A 15126-nucleotide genomic window follows, 5' to 3' on the forward strand; every position below is an offset into this window, starting at 1 on the left:
ATTTCTAAAACTGTCCATCTCAACTCTACAGGTTTATGGCCAAATTCAGTGAAATGGGAACATAGTTTTGTTGTGTTTTTCTTTAGCTTGATGTTACTCTTATGTTCCCCAATCCTTGTTTTTATTTTCCTGCATGTCATGCCAATATACTTTTTTTCTGTAGGGGCACCATATCATGTAAAGTACATGTGTGGAGTTGCAGTTAGTGTGCTGTCTCTGTATCCAATGCAGTGTGTCTGTCAGTTGTAATGATTTTGTCATTGTTGTTAATTTACACACCAGACAGGTGCCCTATGGATAATGGCCAGTAACTGGGGCCATCTCTATGTTTCTTATTGGTATTGTTCTTTTATATTTTGCAGGTCGCGTGTGCACTAGGATGTCTTCTAGGTTTCGTGTTCTTTTATTTGCGAATCTTGGCTGTGGCCAATTAAATTTGCCTGTTAATATTCGCCAGTTTTTTTGACCATCTTTTGTACCGCATAAGTTGCTGGACAATAAGTTGTGACACATGTCATGAGGTCAGGGGTGGGTTGCTTCACATTACTTTGCAAAAGTCATTCTCTTGGCTGGTATTTAGCTCTTTTGCTGCATTTCGCTATTGTAGTAGGTGTATAGTCCCTGTTTTTCAATTTTTCACTCAATTCTTGTGCTTGTATCTTGTAGTCACTAGAGTTGCTGCAATTTCTTTTCAGCCTAAGGAACTGGCTGTACGGTAGGTTATCCCGCAATGGTTTGGGATGAAAACTCTTGTATGACAGGAGACTGTTCTTCGCTGTCGGCTTATGATATGTTTTTGTTTCAATCCGTCCATTTTTAATGATGATTGTTAGGTCCAGGAAGTCTATACTCGTATTGTTAGAGGTGAAAGTAAATTTAAACCATTTATCTCTGTCATTCAGCCATTCAATAAATAGATTCAGGTCTTTTTCAATTTTCCAAATCATAAGAATGTTGTCTATATATCGTTTCCAATAAAGTATATTGGATACGAATGGATTGGTGTCAGTCAGTTCAAAACGGGTTTTGAAATTACTGACATATAAACCCGCTACCGATGGAGCAAACGTACTCCCCATGGAAGTTCCATGAACCCTGCTGGTGGCCTCTGCTGGAGTGAGCCATGATCCTCAAGAGTTTCCCCCAGATACTGGACCCTTGGCTGGCATCTGAGTGTAGTCCCCCTGTTAAAAATTAAAAGATACCAACGTTTGGGCTCCTTGTGACAGCAAAATGACTTCTTCACACAAACAATGACAGCTCCAGTGAGACCTGCCCTTTGCAGCAACATTGAACATCTGCAACTATCACCAACTTCAGACCTGTACTTCACACCGACAGTGACAGCCCATGACAACTGCTAATGTGAAGCTCCTGTCTCTATTGGCTCTTCAAGCTACAACACCGACCACCTGACCTGGTCCATGTGCCAACAACCTCCTCCTCATGGCTCCTGTCAAAGCGAACAGCACTCTTCGGCCATGCACCTTTTCAGCTGGACTAATTTCGTCCCTGTACATGACCTTCACTCCATCACTTCCATATTTCCTTATCAGTTCAATATCCTCAACTTGTGATTCCACCCCCTCCCCTCCATCCACTGCAACCAGATAACTGTAGTGGCAGTTTGTGCTTTTTCTCATTTAAGTGTCATTTTATTTATTGAAATTACCGTATTTTTCCAACATTTATCTCTGTCATTCAGCCATTCAATAAATAGATTCAGGTCTTTTTCAATTTTCCAAATCATAAGAATGTTGTCTATATATCGTTTCCAATAAAGTATATTGGATACGAATGGATTGGTGTCAGTCAGTACAAACCAGGTTTTGAAATTACTGACATATAAACCCGCTACCGATGGAGCAAACGCACTCCCCATGGAAGTTCCATGAACCCTGCTGGTGGCCTCTGCTGGAGTGAGCCATGATCCTCAAGAGTTTCCCCCAGATACTGGACCCTTGGCTGGCATCTGAGTGTAGTCCCCCTGTTAAAAATTAAAAGATACCAACGTTTGGGCTCCTTTTGACAGCAAAATGACTTCTTCACACAAACAATGACAGCTCCAGTGAGACCTGCCCTTTGCAGCAACATTGAACATCTGCAACTATCACCAACTTCAGACCTGTACTTCACACCGACAGTGACAGCCCATGACAACTGCTAATGTGAAGCTCCTGTCTCTATTGGCTCTTCAAGCTACAACACCGACCACCTGACCTGGTCCATGTGCCAACAACCTCCTCCTCATGGCTCCTGTCAAAGCGAACAGCACTCTTCGCCCATGCACCTTTTCAGCTGGACTAACTTCGTCCCTGTACATGACCTTCACTCCATCACTTCCATATTTCCTTATCAGTTCAATATCCTCAACTTGTGATTCCACCCCCTCCCCTCCATCCACTGCAACCAGATAACTGTAGTGGCAGTTTGTGCTTTTTCTCATTTAAGTGTCATTTTATTTATTGAAATTACCGTATTTTTCCAACATTTATCTCTGTCATTCAGCCATTCAATGAATAGATTCAGGTCTTTTTCAATTTTCCAAATCATAAGAATGTTGTCTATATATCGTTTCCAATAAAGTATATTGGATACGAATGGATTGGTGTCAGTCAGTACAAACCGGGTTTTGAAATTACTGACATATAAACCCGCTACCGATGGAGCAAACACACTCCCCATGGAAGTTCCATGAACCCTGCTGGTGGCCTCTGCTGGAGTGAGCCATGATCCTCAAGAGTTTCCCCCAGATACTGGACCCTTGGCTGGCATCTGAGTGTAGTCCCCCTGTTAAAAATTAAAAGATACCAACGTTTGGGCTCCTTTTGACAGCAAAATGACTTCTTCACACAAACAATGACAGCTCCAGTGAGACCTGCCCTTTGCAGCAACATTGAACATCTGCAACTATCACCAACTTCAGACCTGTACTTCACACCGACAGTGACAGCCCATGACAACTGCTAATGTGAAGCTCCTGTCTCTATTGGCTCTTCAAGCTACAACACCGACCACCTGACCTGGTCCATGTGCCAACAACCTCCTCCTCATGGCTCCTGTCAAAGCGAACAGCACTCTTCGCCCATGCACCTTTTCAGCTGGACTAACTTCGTCCCTGTACATGACCTTCACTCCATCACTTCCATATTTCCTTATCAGTTCAATATCCTCAACTTGTGATTCCACCCCCTCCCCTCCATCCACTGCAACCAGATAACTGTAGTGGCAGTTTGTGCTTTTTCTCATTTAAGTGTCATTTTATTTATTGAAATTACCGTATTTTTCCAACATTTATCTCTGTCATTCAGCCATTCAATGAATAGATTCAGGTCTTTTTCAATTTTCCAAATCATAAGAATGTTGTCTATATATCGTTTCCAATAAAGTATATTGGATACGAATGGATTGGTGTCAGTCAGTACAAACCGGGTTTTGAAATTACTGACATATAAACCCGCTACCGATGGAGCAAACACACTCCCCATGGAAGTTCCATGAACCCTGCTGGTGGCCTCTGCTGGAGTGAGCCATGATCCTCAAGAGTTTCCCCCAGATACTGGACCCTTGGCTGGCATCTGAGTGTAGTCCCCCTGTTAAAAATTAAAAGATACCAACGTTTGGGCTCCTTTTGACAGCAAAATGACTTCTTCACACAAACAATGACAGCTCCAGTGAGACCTGCCCTTTGCAGCAACATTGAACATCTGCAACTATCACCAACTTCAGACCTGTACTTCACACCGACAGTGACAGCCCATGACAACTGCTAATGTGAAGCTACTGTCTCTATTGGCTCTTCAAGCTACAACACCGACCACCTGACCTGGTCCATGTGCCAACAACCTCCTCCTCATGGCTCCTGTCAAAGCGAACAGCACTCTTCGCCCATGCACCTTTTCAGCTGGACTAACTTCGTCCCTGTACATGACCTTCACTCCATCACTTCCATATTTCCTCATCAGTTCAATATCCTCAACTTGTGATTCCACCCCCTCACCTCCATCCACTGCAACCAGATAACTGTAGTGGCAGTTTGAGCTTTTTCTCATTTAAGTGTCATTTTATTTATTGAAATTACCGTATTTTTCCAACTTGGTTTGGGATTTGTCTTGTGTTTTGTTTTTACTTTATTACAGTTTGAGTACTGTATAGATACTTTACAAATTACCTCTAAGTTAACCCTGGCTGCTTTTGGGTCATGCTACCAGATGTTTTATCACAGGTTCATTTAGTAGATTTTGTGGTTCACCCTGACAAGGACTTTGTTTAATATTTTAGTAGAACTGCCACCTCTCTCATTATTGTGGTACTACTAAACAAACTACAACGTGCAGTTTGCAAAAATGTCCCTGAGTTTAAATATATCCTGCCTTGTTAACAGTAGTATTTAACAACAAGGGGTGGTGATGGACAGAGTTTCTGAATTAAGCAGAATACTCTCACCCAGTCAAGAGATCCGGGCTAGATCCAACACCGTTTTTTAGCTCACTGCACCATCCCAGCTCAGAACCTGGCAATATGCAAATTAGTCTGTTCCTGTCCCAGTGCATGATGGGAACAGGGCAAACCAAACTACCAAGCCAATATTCATCACCACCCCCTTTTCTGAATCGTTTTTGGCCACTATAGGTGTGGCAGGGTATACTCAGACATGAGTCCCTTTCTCACTGCACCATCAGGATTCAAGCAAGCCGGGCCGAAGACGGCTGAAATGCCAGAAACCGGTCCCCGGTAGCTTGTCTCCTTTCTGGTGAAGAATTGGCTTGGTAGTTTAGTCTGCCCTGTTCCCATGATGCACTGGGCCAGGGACAGACTGATTTGCATATAGCGAGGTTCTGAGCTGGGATGATGCAGTGAGATAAATAACGGTGATGGATCAAGCCCTGATCTTTGGACTGGGTAAGAGTGGTCTGCTTAATTCAGACACTCTGTTCATCACCACCCCCTTTTCTGAATCGTTGTTAACAGTAGGACACTATCTTTGTTACAAACATTTTATGCATTGTAACGTGCAAAGTATCAAGTGAAACATTCTTTTTCAAGCTTAATAATATTTTTTTTCAGTCAATATTGTTGTTTGTAAGAAATTGGGTTACTGGTGAGGGAGAGGAAGCCTCACTCAGGCAACAACTACAATTCTAGCCAAGCTGCACCACTACTAAACTAGTCTGTATTTAAACCCTTGGGAAGCTAGGTACAAAGCACTCAGGCCTAACTTAGAAGTAAAGTGTAAAGTATTTATGCAACACATAAACAGCAATAAAGGGAAACACAACTCCAGGAAAATCCTAACTCAATTTAGGAAAACATTGTAAATTCAAATAAATTGAATGAGACCAGAACAATGACAATGCAATCAGTAGGAGTAGGGAGGGCATCACGGATGGTTAGTCTTCCTTCTGTAATGTCCACAGTTACAGGAGTGTACTGACGAGTGGCTATGACGGTCTTATATGTATACCTGGTGCCAGCCTTAGATGGGGGATACCCTGTACTACCCCCACATCTGGTTTTGGGATTTTCTTCACTTAACCTGTCAAAGCTCTAAGAAATCTGGAGTGACAAAAGAATAGTGTCAAGTTGGATATTTTGTATGTGCTGGAGTCAAGTCAAGTCCTTTGAAGTGTAAGTTGGGCAGGGCACAACTCCATCTCCAGTCATTCTGACAGGATGGCACATCCTGCTCATTTCTAGTCCCCTTATGTGTCACTGTCTGAGGGGAATATACATATCCCAACAGCAGAGCCATGTACAATCATGTGACCAGAAGAAAGGCAGAAGGCAAAATGGTTGGGCAAGAAAATACACAGTTTTAAAAATGTCATTTTCCAAAGTGTGACATATAATCCAACATTGCCATTAAAGAAGATTTTAATTGTAAAACGATCTGCTTCCACTCAAAGGTTATCATGATTTTAGGAATGTTGTCACTACCAGAATATGTAATACTTACACCCACATGTCCAAGTTTTACATAACATGCTCCCTGAACTCTCTGAGTACTTGTTTGAAAAGGCTGTTTTGTGAATGGTTCAATGGGTGCTGCAGGCTCATTACTAGCATGTATTTACAGGCCCTGGGTACATGCAGTACCATTTACTAGGGAATTCCAGTATATACAATGTACTAAATAGGTATATGCCAATTGTACCATGTTTTAGGGAGTGTGCATGTGCACTTTAATAGTAGGTAGCAATGGTAAAGTTCATAGAGTCCTAAAGCCAAAAAAATGACTTTAGCAAACAGAAGTTGTGAATCAAAAGGTATGGAGGAATACTGCTCCAAAAATGGCAGGTCTATCATTGTTCACATGAGTTCATATCTCCTAATCTGCCTGGATTTCAAGTAAAAATAAATGACAGTTACTGGATTGATCACTGCAGCCATAAACATAATAGACATTCACAAATTTCAAACTCAATATTAAAAGCAGTACAGAATCAAGATGGTTGCCTTTGCAAATCAATTATGTCATAATAACACCTTCAAGCAGCACTGCATACATTTAACACTATTCTTTAATCTCACCATTGTAAAAAGTGCAATAACCATGGGCACTTTCATAAATTTCATAGTACCGTATTGCATTTGTTATATTAACCAGGTTATGTCTCCACTTCTATCACGCTCAAGTTGGTTTATCTGGTATGAAACACGAACTTTGTCCAAATCTCTGATAGTTCCTTCTAATATTCATTTTAATAGTAACCAAATTATGATCATGTGGGCTTAAAAGTTGTTTACAGATCATTTATATACAATTCAAAATTAGAATTTCCATGACTGGTTAGTGGTAATTCAGAGGTTTTTTGCATGTAATCTTGCTCCAGAGTTACGTGGTTGTCTAGCCAAATGGGAAAAAGAAAACACAGTTGCCATTGCTTATAGGACAGCTATAAAAACCTCCTGGAAGAAGAGGCAGGATAGCAGTTAATAGAGACGTACAAATAATTAGTCATCAGTGTTTAAGACGTTGGCTTACGTTCTGTTCATTAAAACTATTGGCCTCATTATGATGCAGGTGGGACCGCCAATGATAGGCCTTCGATGGTGGTCCCACCGCCAGACAGCCCTTCGGGCCAACTGCTGAATTACGATGCAGGCAGTTGGACCCCTAACTGTCGGGAGATGGACTGCCGCCTCCGACAGGATCTACTGGTCCTGAATGCTCGGCGGTCAATATCATAATCCTGAATGGAGGCGGTGCCTGTGCAGGCACTGCCATCAGGATTATGATGTCCATTCCCAAAAGCCTTTTCAAGGCTATCCCAACACCATGAAAACGCTGTCGGAGAGAAATTTTTAAGGCCCCAAGCAGGACCCCATCCCCCATGGGCCACTGCTCACTGGGCTGGGGGGCACTTGTATGGCACCCCCTAATAGTCAGGAACCGTGTCCCCGGCACCACATGTTGCCTGGCACATTGTGCATGGGTTTGCACAAACTACCTTTTTCTACTGAGGCTTGTGCTGCAGGCCCTTTTTCTGGACCACAGCACAAGCCACGGTAAAAAAGGCATGTTTCAACTGCCTATATGGCGGACTTATTGTAATATGGCAGGTGGGACCGCAAACTCCTTGTCATCTGATCAACCGTCATGGTAATTAGGCCCTAGGTACCTAGATCCTATTCTTTTCGATTGGGTTTCTCTGTCACCACCTCTGTTTATTCTAAGCACATGATAAAGCCCTGAATATCTCATGTGTTTAGCATTCCCTTTATGGTATTTTTGAAAATGAAGGGCTGTCGGGTAGTTTTAACCAAAGTGTTTGATGGTTCGAATGTGTTGTAGAATGTGTTTATTTGCTTGCGAGATTGTGCTGCTGATGTTCGTTTTCTGTATCGGATATATCAGCATGTAAACCGCATGTTCTGTTTTTTTCAGCTCAGATATTGCATACCCATTTTTTGGCTTCTTCTGATTGGGGTCTTCTGCAGTGTAATTTCTTTGTAGCCTCTCTCGATTAATATGCTAAAGATATTGTTTGCTTCTGCTTGAAGACTACTGGATTACTGCAGATGTGATTAGCCCTCAGCAGCTCACTGGTAGGGATAGATATTCTGCTTCAATGATTGGGTATGCAAGTTATCGGCATATAGAATGGGGTTTGAATAAAAAGTCATAAAAAATATGCAATATATTTCGAAATGTTTTCGGGGATACTAACCTTGGCTGAAATATTAGGTCTTCCAGGGAAAATGTCTCTTTTTTATGGGCTTTGGCACAAAGGAACCATTGGGTGAGGATATATGTCGTTACAATGCATACCTTTACAATGCATTTTTTACATCGCAACATCCATTACAACGCATTCCATCACAACAAATTCTTTGAAATTACCTTTACAACGCATTCCACTACAACGCATACTACATTTACAACGCATACCATTACAACGCATACCATTACATTGCATGTATGGTAAGTTTTGGATAATGTAGGGGTAAAAATTACTATTCTAACTCCAGGGGGTGCAGCAGTAGGGTAAGTGTTGGATAGTGTTGGGGTAACAATTATTATTCTAACTCCAGGGGGTGCAACAGTAGGGTAAGTATTGATAGTGTAGGGGTAAAAATTACTATTCTGACTCCAGGGGGTGCAACAGTAGGGTAAGTGTTGGATAGTGTAGGTATGCAATGTAATGGTATGCGTTGTAATGACTGCGTTGTAATGACATGCGTTGTAGTGGTATGCGTTGTAGTGACATGTGTTGTAATGGTTGCATTGTAATGGTATGCGTTGTAATGGATGTTGCGTTGTAAATGTTTCGTTGTAAAGGTAGTACATTGTAAAAGTTGCGTTGTAAGTGTTGTTTCCCATTGGGTGATCATCGATATATACTTCGTACAATCTATTTATGCATAACATGCCTGATCACTCAGTTGTCTTTCTGTTTACGTTAGATATAGCACTTTGTGTCATAACAAAATGTTAGTTCCCTTGCTGAGGATTTTGCAAGTATGTCGCATTAATTTTTTAGCTTTTTCACTTCACCAAATTGTAATTGTTATTATGGTGTACTTATCAGATTCTAGTGGCATTCTTTTAAGCTCACTTATGGTGAGCTTGTAAAAAATTTGTTTTGAGTCCTGTGGAATGTATGGTTTATATTTTGACTTAAAATTAGTATTAGCAACATCATTCATATGCATTCCTGTAGCCATGTATCGATTGGTAAAATCCTTTCATTAGCATCATACCTTTTCAAAGTGTCAAGTACTTGCATTTAATCAAAGTCTCCAATCTGAATATTTCGAGTAAGATTGCTCCTCTTGGTACTGGTAACCTTCATTGGTCTTTCCCTCATTCAGTTTAAAATCAATTTCAATTTGTGAACAAATTTAAAAATACCGATTCATGTCTTTGCATAATCAAGGCATGTTTCACCTTAATGGTGTTTTTTTTCTTCACAGTCGAATCTTCTAGCAAACTTGTATACTCTAACCATTTCATAGTCATTTTCATCTCGTGTGTATTTCTCCATGCATTTCTATTTGATGTCATCTTCAGTTTTTGCTAGGCTAGAGTCAATCTTTTGTTAATTTCTTCACTAGCAATTTGTCCTTTTTCGTGACAGTGTCTTGTTTAAATTGTCTATTTTTCATCTCCATAGAAGATGCTGCATTGTTATATTCTCATCCCCATTGCATTTCATGGTTTGGATTCTCGTAGCTTGGGATTAGAAATACTATTCATTGGGGAGGATTGTATAATTATTTTAGGCTTTATCGTTTTTAGGTAAGGTAGTATTGCCCGCTTGCTGGGCTCCTAGAATCCTCATCACTATTCCCATCAACTTCATCCAATTCTTCAAACAAATTTTCATCATCATAACACTCTCCTTGTTTGCGCCTCAATAATAATATATGTTATGCTTTAGAATTCAGCCACCTTCTCGCTGTTTTTGTGATGATCGAAGTAAAGACATACAGATAAATGATCCTCTCCCACTAGAAATCTTAAAATAAAAACTGCAGTGCTCAACCAAGCACTTACCAAACTGGATAAGCTTGCCTTGGGTAGTGTGTCCTCTGATATGCGGCCTCTAGGTTGACGACTAGCCTGTGGTCTGCAGGTTTTATTCTTCGCTTGTCATTGCTCCTGTACATGATTCTAGTTTGTATGCTCAACACTCATGCTTTCAAGGTCTGCTGCGGTGGGCTACATATTGGGCTCGATGTCTGCTCCTCCATGTGTGAGCATTAACCAAAAGTCTTCACCTTCAGCAAGGATACATACATGTCATATTCAAAAGGTTCAAGATATCACTGCCACTTTATTAGCAAAAAAGTACCCACGCCCTTAGCCCTGATCTGAAAGGGCAGCAATCCTGATGCTGTACGGCTTTTGATACCGAGCATGAAACACAATATTTTCTTTAATGTCTATGTTTGTGGTGATTCTTTCTCTCATTATCATTTATTTTAATTGAAAATACAAGTTGATTGGGAGAGCTGACAACACTACTGACTTAAGAATATATTTTAAGTTTGAAAAATAATGATTTAATATTGTTTCTAGTCTAGGGAGGACCTGGCTTGGCAGCTCGGGCTGGACTTATTAGCATATGGCTGGGCCCAACTGGGATAGTGAGCAAAAAAACAATGGATTTAGGCCAGGTTTCTATACTTGGGGTGAATGTTTGACATTGTTGAGAATTCATCCATCAATTATTATTTTTGCATTTGACACCCTGAGTGGGACAAGTATGTCTAGACCTGGGTCCTGAGCTCGCCATGCCACTGGATTCAAGCTATCCTGGCTGATGAGAAGTGATACACCACAACCAGTCCTAGGATACTTGTTTCCAGTCCAGAGAGGACCTGGCTTGTCAGTTCCGGCTGAAGTGTTCCCATGGGGAGCATGGTCAATACTGATTTGCATATGCCTGTGTCCATACTGGAATGGCGTGGTGAGCAAAACAACTATGGATTTAGGCACAGATCAATGTACTGGGGTGAATGTTTGACATTGTACAGCATTCCGTCCATCATGTGTTCTTTTTGCATTTGAGATCAAGCATGCCCAGACTTGGCTCCTGGGCTCACTGTGCCATAGGATTCAAGCTAGCTTGGCAGATGAGGGGTGATACCGCAAAACTTGTCCCAGGATTTTTTGTTTCCGGTCCAGGGAGGACCTGGCCTTCCAATTCAAGCTGGACTTTTCCCATGGGTATCAGGGTAAAACAGGGTCAAGAATAATTTGCATATGGATGGGTCTAACTGTGGTGTCATGGTGGACATAAAAAAAACAGGTTGGGATGAGATTAATTCAAGCCTTTCAACCATCACCTTGTTGTTTTTGCATAGAAAACTATGGGTGCAGGATATAACACTAAGCCATCATAGAAAAAAATGCCTAATAAATTTAATTCAATATATATTCAAAATATGTGCGTATAATTTTTAAGTTACAAAATAAAAGACAAAAAGTACTACATTAATATTTCTATGTAATGATACATTTAAAAGTAATATAATTTAACCTATTTACTAAAAATAAATAAAAGCATAACCTATAACATATAATGCTACAAACTATATACAAATGAAATTTTAAGGGAAAATGGGAGATTTGAATTGTAAAATATAGTTAAAAGTAATATTTACAAAAGTGATTAAAATATTTTATATTAATCTACTCCTTATTGCAACTTTAATTTTAACTCGTTGTTGTTTGTATATTTTCTGTAGCCCTAGGTGGCTACTATTTGCTTAAAAGTGTCTTACATTTTTATTTAGCACTAAATTAATTGTATTTCTTGCTTAAAAAAAATTCTAATTTCAGTTGTAAAAGTCTCCACCCCCTCATTTGAAGGTTTAGTGACTCTTTAGTCTAGGCCTACACCTACGAGAAGACAAAGATGTAACTAGATACGTAAGTCAAAGACTAGAAGGTATTGTATAATAGGGGCTAGAGCTGCTGAATATGGTCCATTGGAGTACTTGCTTGAATCCTGTGGCTCTCGGCATACCACTTATTGCTCCTGAACCCAAGGAATTTCGAGGCAGATATACAAGCCCCTTGCGCTGTCAGCACGTCCCTTTTTGTGACGCACTGGCAGTGCATTTCTCCGCTCCATACTTACAAGGTCAGGAAAAGCCACCCTGCATGGCTTTTCCTGTCCTTGTAAATATGGCCCCTTAAACGCAGCACTTTGCATGAAAGGGGTGTTCCATGGGTGTTGCTTTGGGTGTTCCCACCCAACACCCATGGAAGCAAGACACAATTCCAGATTTACGAGGATTCCTAAACCTGGAAATGCGTCAGTATGCTACGCCACCCTAAGGGTGACCTAGTGAGGCGCAACAAGGGGAATGGTTTTCATTTCTCTTCATTTGTTTCCTCTTTCAAAGTGTGCTGCATTCTACAGCACGCATTGAAAGAGAAAAATGCCAGAAGTGATTTTTTTATGCAGGAAATTGCCGCTTCCTGCACAAAAGCAATCTCCCCATGACACAGGCATCCATGCACCATGGTGAAAGTGTGCCTGCGCCGGCGCATGGCAGCTGTTTGTGCGCCAGTGCAGGGGAGAGGACAGGAATGGAACATATCATTGTAAATATGACACAATCCTGTGCTCTGCAAGTGCTGCAGCGTGGCGCAGTCAAAGGCCTTGCGGAGCCGCGCTGCAGCACCTTCTTGTAAATCTGCCCCTACATGTGTAACAGGCTGGTTCGGGTGTAAAGTGCTCTAATGCCATTGTGTAAGGTTTGTGTAATTAAAAAAGATCATAAAACAACCTGCACTCTGAAATGATAACAAAAAAGTGCAGATTTACACCTAAGTGTAGAAGTAGCAACATTAGGTTATTGTTTGTCAAGTGGCACTCAAGGTATAATATTGTCGTTTACAAATACAGGGCTACACTTTTTTCGTCATCGTAATTAATACAATGTGTAAATTTGGGCAAACTATAAAATGGAACAAACCAAGATAAGGATCTTAGGTCATGATAATCTTTCTTCTTCAGCATGCTTTCGAAATGCATATTATGGAACACTTCCAGAGCTCTTAAAATGTACTGATCACTAAAATTCATTTTTGAGCTTTTTTAGTTCAGTCTGCTAAGAAAGTTACCTTGGCACATTAAGGAGTAAGATTCCTGCTATGCATAATTGCGAATCATCAGGAACCCCGAGGCAATGTTAAGGCAAGCAGAGGCAGGCACGTCTATGTGAATAGCAATAACTTAACAGTAAGAATAAATGCGCCCATTTGCAAGCATGAAAGCAGCAGGAGTTATTCATTTTACAGAGTGTTTCGCAGAAGAGAAGTCTGCAGATTAATAAAATGTAGGCCAACATCTCAGTGGATTTTCCATGGACTGACATTTCACGATGTCTTTAAATGGTATAACATCTTTCCAACTCATGACACTCAGAGGAACTCTTAGAGGTTTTGAGACAAGCAACATTTAAATATTTTTTTAATTATCTTGTCAATCCATTCTCAGTCCGTTACATTTCATTCACGGATATTTCGTCCGTCCAGAAATAAGGCTTATCAGTGTCTTTTTATTTTCAATCCAATCGACACTGACGTCTGCTGGTGTAACATTAACAATGTGCAATAACACGTAGTAATATGATTCTTGAGGATAATCGTGGTGTTATATATTCATTGTATGCTTTGCCAGAAACATAACTGGGCATTTAACCAGATGGCTTGTTCTATAGTCCCAGGTGAGTATCAAACGAACCAAGAGATGATGTTTGAGTCTAGTCCACAGTAATATCTTTTCGAAATAAATTAATATTAACTTTGCATTTCTATTTGTAGTAAAGTATGTTTATTATTTCCGAACATTGTCCTTCATTATGGATGGAGGTCACGTTCGTGGGTGGATAAAGTGCAAAAAACCTTTCTACAAGGCAGCAGAGTGCTGTACTCTCAGGAGGATGCATAGCCAGTATCAAAATGGTTGTGAAGATGGTATGCAGGGGTGGTTCCTTCATAGGAGCGTTAGGGTGTAACCTCGCTGATATGTTTGACCCCCGGGCCCTAGAATGTCAATGCAAAACACACATTACAAGCGTTCAATTCAAAATAATATTCAGGCAGCCGGTGGCAGTGAGCTGTTGGACGCAGGCCAGCTGCTTTGGACTCAGGCGCTGGGCGGCAGGCCTGGGGGGGTGGAGCTTAATTTGTCAGATTTACAGCAGAGCAGACAGTGCCCTGCTCAGGGACAAGCAACTAATCAGTGACAACGTGCGCATGTTGGGTTGGACTGATGCTTTTCACTGACCAGTCCTACATGTGCACTCTCTAAGTGTCGCACCTCCACAATTAGTAAGCTGGGAGGAGGGAAGAGAGGGGGGGTATTTCATGCAGCCCCCTCTCATTTGGAGTGGTGAGTTGGCCTACTCAGGCCAGTTCCGGAGCTATTCTCATGTTGTGATGTGATGTGATGTTTGATGTGATAGCTCATTTGTACCGCGAAACTATCGCTCCAAGGAGCATCTAGGTGCCCAGACCAGGAGAAGTAAGATGGTCTAGCTGCTTAGTTTTTGCCAATCCAATTATTACACTAATGATCTAACAGTAGTATCCTGTAGCTTAAAAATCCAGGTTTTTAATTCTTTTCGGAATTCTGTTTCTCTCTCTAGGGCCCTTAGATGGGATGGGAGAGTGTTCCATGCTTTCGAGCCCAACACTGACAATGACTTGCCCCCTCGTGTCCTGAGTCTAAAACCTGGGACAACCAACAAATTGGCATTTGAGGAGCGCAGAGTTCGTGTTGGATGGTACCTAGAGAACTTTTTCCGTAGATATGTTGGCCCTGAGGAATGGACTGCTCTAAATGTAATGATCAGTATCTTAATCATAGCTTGCCATGGGAGCATTGTCTGGATTTGCTCAAACAGACCTTGTCATTAGTGGTGGTTACTATAGCAGGCAGGCATTGTGAGGTGGGAGACTCAGTCCTGTCTAGGAGCAATGGGAGCATAATGGCTAATCACTGCGTGGCTTTATTGTGAAGCCGTGCGGAGATTGGCCATTCGTCTCTTGCTGCTCAGCCTCTCTCCCTACCCTCTTCATATGTGTAACCAGTAACGACATTGCACACAAGGGAGCATAGAGACGAGAGAGACCATACCTGACCTGACCGCCTGGCTTGA

The sequence above is a fragment of the Lissotriton vulgaris genome, chromosome 4_1 (assembly GCF_964263255.1).
Source record: "Lissotriton vulgaris chromosome 4_1, aLisVul1.2, whole genome shotgun sequence".
Taxonomy (NCBI): Eukaryota; Metazoa; Chordata; class Amphibia; order Caudata; family Salamandridae; genus Lissotriton; species Lissotriton vulgaris.